Source organism: Lampetra fluviatilis, unplaced genomic scaffold (assembly GCF_964198595.1).
Source record: "Lampetra fluviatilis unplaced genomic scaffold, kcLamFluv1.1 SCAFFOLD_348, whole genome shotgun sequence".
Lineage (NCBI taxonomy): Eukaryota > Metazoa > Chordata > Hyperoartia > Petromyzontiformes > Petromyzontidae > Lampetra > Lampetra fluviatilis.
This window is the reverse complement of record NW_027620495.1, coordinates 37,501-42,500: the sequence shown is the minus strand read 5'-3', so window position 1 is coordinate 42,500 and position 5,000 is coordinate 37,501. Positions and strand designations below refer to the sequence as shown.

The following is a 5,000-nucleotide window of genomic DNA, read 5'->3' as shown; positions in this document are numbered from 1 at the left end:
GAGTGTGGTGGTGAGTGTAGTAGTGGTGAGCGTGGTGGTGAGTGTGGTGGTGAGTGTGGTGGTGAGCGTGGTGGTGAGTGTGGTGGTGAGCGTGGTGGTGAGTGTGGTGGTGAGTGTGGTGGTGAGTGTGGTGGTGAGTGTGGTGGTGAGCGTGGTGGTGAGTGTGGTGGTGAGCGTGGTGGTGAGTGTGGTGGTGAGCGTGGTGGTGAGTGTGGTGGTGAGTGTGGTGGTGAGTGTGGTGGTGAGTGTGGTGGTGAGTGTGGTGGTGAGTGTGGTGGTGAGTGTAGTAGTGGTGAGCGTCGTGGTGAGCGTGATGCTGAGTGTGGTGGTGAGTGTGGTGGTGAGTGTAGTAGTGGTGAGGGTGGTGGTGAGTGTGGTGGTGAGTGTGGTGGTGAGTGTATCACCACCTTGACGCGCGTGGCGAGGCTCTCCATTCCTCGGCTCTGCGTCTCTTTCCTCTTGTCGGCCGCCTCCTTCTGACTCGTCAAAGCGTCACGCAGACGACGGTTCGCAGCTCCAGCCTGGGGGGCGGGGGCACGGGGGGGGGGCACGGGGGGGGGGGGGCACGGGGGCGGGGGCACGGGGGGGGGGCACGGGGGGGGGGGCACGGGGGGGGGGGGGGGCACGGGGGGGCGGGGGCACGGGGGGGGGGCACGGGGGGGGGGCACGGGGGGGGGCACGGGGGGGGGCACGGGGGGGGGGGGACACGGGGGGGGGGCACGGGGGGGGGCACGGGGGGGGGGGGGCACGGGGGGGGGCACGGGGGGGGGGCACGGGGGGGGGGCACGGGGGGGGGGCACGGGGGGGGGGGGCACGGGGGGGGGGCACGGGGGGGGGGCACGGGGGGGGGGGCACGGGGGGGGGGCACGGGGGGGGGGGCACGGGGGGGGGCACGGGGGGGGGGGGAGACACGGGGGGTTGGGTGAGGAGGTGGGGGACTGAAAGGTGGACGTGGTGAGGAGATGGGAGACTAAGTGGTGGACGTGGTGAGGAGATGGGAGACTAAGTGGTGGACGTGGTGAGGAGGTGGGGGACTAAGTGGTGGACGTGGTGAGGAGATGGGAGACTAAGTGGTGGACGTGGTGAGGAGGTGGGGGACTAAGTGGTGGACGTGGTGAGGAGGTGGGGGACTAAGTGGTGGACGTGGTGAGGAGGTGGGGGACTAAGTGGTGGACGTGGTGAGGAGGTGGGGGACTAAGTGGTGGACGTGGTGAGGAGGTGGGGGACTAAGTGGTGGACGTGGTGAGGAGGTGGGGGACTAAGTGGTGGACGTGGTGAGGAGGTGGGGGACTAAGAGGTGGACATGGTGAGGAGGTGGGAGACTAAGTGGTGGACGTGGTGAGGAGGTGGGGGACTAAAAAGGTGGACGTGGTGAGGAGGTGGGGGACTAAGTGGTGGACGTGGTGAGGAGGTGGGGGACTGAAAGGTGGACGTGGTGAGGAGATGGGAGACTAAGTGGTGGACGTGGTGAGGAGGTGGGGGACTAAGTGGTGGACGTGGTGAGGAGGTGGGGGACTAAGTGGTGGACGTGGTGAGGAGGTGGGGGACTAAGTGGTGGACGTGGTGAGGAGGTGGGGGACTAAGTGGTGGACGTGGTGAGGAGGTGGGGGACTAAGTGGTGGACGTGGTGAGGAGGTGGGGGACTAAGAGGTGGACATGGTGAGGAGGTGGGAGACTAAGTGGTGGACGTGGTGAGGAGGTGGGGGACTAAAAAGGTGGACGTGGTGAGGTGGGGGACTAAGTGGTGGACGTGGTGAGGAGGTGGGGGACTAAGAGGTGGACGTGGTGAGGAGGTGGGAGACTAAGTGGTGGACGTGATGAGGAGGTGGGGGACTAAGTGGTGGACGTGGTGAGGAGGTGGGGGACTAAGTGGTGGACGTGGTGAGGAGGTGGGGGACTAAGTGGTGGACGTGGTGAGGAGATGGGAGACTAAGTGGTGGACGTGGTGAGGAGGTGGGGGACTAAGTGGTGGACGTGGTGAGGAGGTGGGGGACTAAGTGGTGGACGTGGTGAGGAGGTGGGGGACTAAGTGGTGGACGTGGTGAGGAGGTGGGGGACTAAGTGGTGGACGTGGTGAGGAGGTGGGGGACTAAGTGGTGGACGTGGTGAGGAGGTGGGGGACTAAGAGGTGGACATGGTGAGGAGGTGGGAGACTAAGTGGTGGACGTGGTGAGGAGGTGGGGGACTAAGTGGTGGACGTGGTGAGGAGGTGGGGGACTAAGAGGTGGACATGGTGAGGAGGTGGGGGACTAAGAGGTGGACGTGGTGAGGAGGTGGGGGACTAAGTGGTGGACGTGGTGAGGAGGTGGGGGACTGAAAGGTGGACGTGGTGAGGAGATGGGAGACTAAGTGGTGGACGTGGTGAGGAGGTGGGGGACTAAGTGGTGGACGTGGTGAGGAGGTGGGGGACTAAGTGGTGGACGTGGTGAGGAGGTGGGGGACTAAGTGGTGGACGTGGTGAGGAGGTGGGGGACTAAGTGGTGGACGTGGTGAGGAGGTGGGGGACTAAGTGGTGGACGTGGTGAGGAGGTGGGGGACTAAGAGGTGGACATGGTGAGGAGGTGGGAGACTAAGTGGTGGACGTGGTGAGGAGGTGGGAGACTAAGTGGTGGACGTGGTGAGGAGGTGGGGGACTAAGAGGTGGACGTGGTGAGGAGGTGGGAGACTAAGTGGTGGACGTGGTGAGGAGGTGGGGGACTAAGTGGTGGACGTGGTGAGGAGGTGGGGGACTAAGTGGTGGACGTGGTGAGGAGGTGGGGGACTAAGTGGTGGACGTGGTGAGGAGGTGGGGGACTAAGTGGTGGACGTGGTGAGGAGATGGGAGACTAAGTGGTGGACGTGGTGAGGAGGTGGGGGACTAAGTGGTGGACGTGGTGAGGAGGTGGGGGACTAAGTGGTGGACGTGGTGAGGAGGTGGGGGACTAAGTGGTGGACGTGGTGAGGAGGTGGGGGACTAAGTGGTGGACGTGGTGAGGAGGTGGGGGACTAAGTGGTGGACGTGGTGAGGAGGTGGGGGACTAAGAGGTGGACGTGGTGAGGAGGTGGGAGACTAAGTGGTGGACGTGGTGAGGAGGTGGGGGACTGAAAGGTGGACGTGGTGAGGAGGTGGGAGACTAAGTGGTGGACGTGGTGAGGAGGTGGGGGACTAAGAGGTGGACGTGGTGAGGAGGTGGGGGACTGAAAGGTGGACGTGGTGAGGAGGTGGGGGACTAAGTGGTGGACGTGGTGAGGAGGTGGGGGACTAAGTGGTGGACGTGGTGAGGAGGTGGGGGACTAAGAGGTGGACGTGGTGAGGAGGTGGGGGACTAAGTGGTGGACGTGGTGAGGAGGTGGGGGACTGAAAGGTGGACGTGGTGAGGAGGTGGGGGACTAAGTGGTGGACGTGGTGAGGAGGTGGGGAGACTAAGTGGTGGACGTGGTGAGGAGGTGGGGGACTAAGTGGTGGACGTGGTGAGGAGGTGGGGGACTAAGAGGTGGACGTGGTGAGGAGGTGGGGGACTGAAAGGTGGACGTGGTGAGGAGGTGGGGGACTAAGAGGTGGACGTGGTGAGGAGGTGGGGTGACTAAGTGGTGGACGTGGTGAGGAGGTGGGGGACTAAGAGGTGGACGTGGTGAGGAGGTGGGGGACTGAAAGGTGGACGTGGTGAGGAGGTGGGGTGACTAAGTGGTGGACGTGGTGAGGAGGTGGGGGACTAAGTGGTGGACGTGGTGAGGAGGTGGGGAGACTAAGAGGTGGACGTGGTGAGGAGGTGGGAGACTAAGAGGTGGACGTGGTGAGGAGGTGGGGGACTAAGAGGTGGACGTGGTGAGGAGGTGGGGGACTAAGAGGTGGACGTGGTGAGGAGGTGGGGGACTAAGAGGTGGACGTGGTGAGGAGGTGGGAGACTAAGTGGTGGACGTGGTGAGGAGGTGGGGGACTAAGTGGTGGACGTGGTGAGGAGGTGGGAGACTAAGTGGTGGACGTGGTGAGGAGGTGGGGGACTAAGAGGTGGACGTGGTGAGGAGGTGGGGGACTAAGTGGTGGACGTGGTGAGGAGGTGGGGGACTAAGTGGTGGACGTGGTGAGGAGGTGGGGGACTAAGTGGTGGACGTGGTGAGGAGGTGGGAGACTAAGTGGTGGACGTGGTGAGGAGGTGGGGAGACTAAGTGGTGGACGTGGTGAGGAGGTGGGGGACTAAGTGGTGGACGTGGTGAGGAGGTGGGGTGACTAAGTGGTGGACGTGGTGAGGAGGTGGGGGACTAAGTGGTGGACGTGGTGAGGAGGTGGGGTGACTAAGTGGTGGACGTGGTGAGGAGGTGGGGGACTAAGTGGTGGACGTGGTGAGGAGGTGGGGGGACTAAGTGGTGGACGTGGTGAGGAGGTGGGGAGACTAAGTGGTGGACGTGGTGAGGAGGTGGGGGACTAAGTGGTGGACGTGGTGAGGAGGTGGGGTGACTAAGTGGTGGACGTGGTGAGGAGGTGGGGGACTAAGTGGTGGACGTGGTGAGGAGGTGGGGTGACTAAGTGGTGGACGTGGTGAGGAGGTGGGGGACTAAGTGGTGGACGTGGTGAGGAGGTGGGGGGACTAAGTGGTGGACGTGGTGAGGAGGTGGGGAGACTAAGTGGTGGACGTGGTGAGGAGGTGGGGAGACTAAGTGGTGGACGTGGTGAGGAGGTGGGGGGACTAAGTGGTGGACGTGGTGAGGAGGTGGGGGGACTAAGTGGTGGACGTGGTGAGGAGGTGGGGGACTAAGTGGTGGACGTGGTGAGGAGGTGGGGGACTAAGTGGTGGACGTGGTGAGGAGGTGGGGGACTAAGTGGTGGACGTGGTGAGGAGGTAAACTCACCTCCTCGGTCTTGCGGCGCAGCACGGCCGCCTGCTTCTGGAAGTCTCTCTCCAGCTTGACAAGCTCGTATTGACGCTTGCGATCCTAGAGACGCGAGGAGACGCGGGGAGACACGGGGAGACACGGGGAGACACGGTGAGACACGGGGAGACGCGGGGAGACACGGGGAGACA

The 5,000-nt window shown here is 63.7% G+C and overlaps 1 pseudogene across 1 annotated transcript in view; it reads right to left on the bottom strand.

Moving 5' to 3' along the window:
* LOC144953980 (chromosome-associated kinesin KIF4-like) overlaps positions 1–5,000 on the bottom strand; it is an 82,791-nt pseudogene that overhangs the window by 41,606 nt on the left and 36,185 nt on the right. Inside the window, exons 10-11 of the transcript XR_013640988.1 lie at positions 4,828–4,911; positions 408–521 (exon numbers count right to left, since the gene is read on the bottom strand). The product of XR_013640988.1 is annotated as a chromosome-associated kinesin KIF4-like (transcript). The remainder of the gene's footprint in view (positions 1–407; positions 522–4,827; positions 4,912–5,000) is intronic.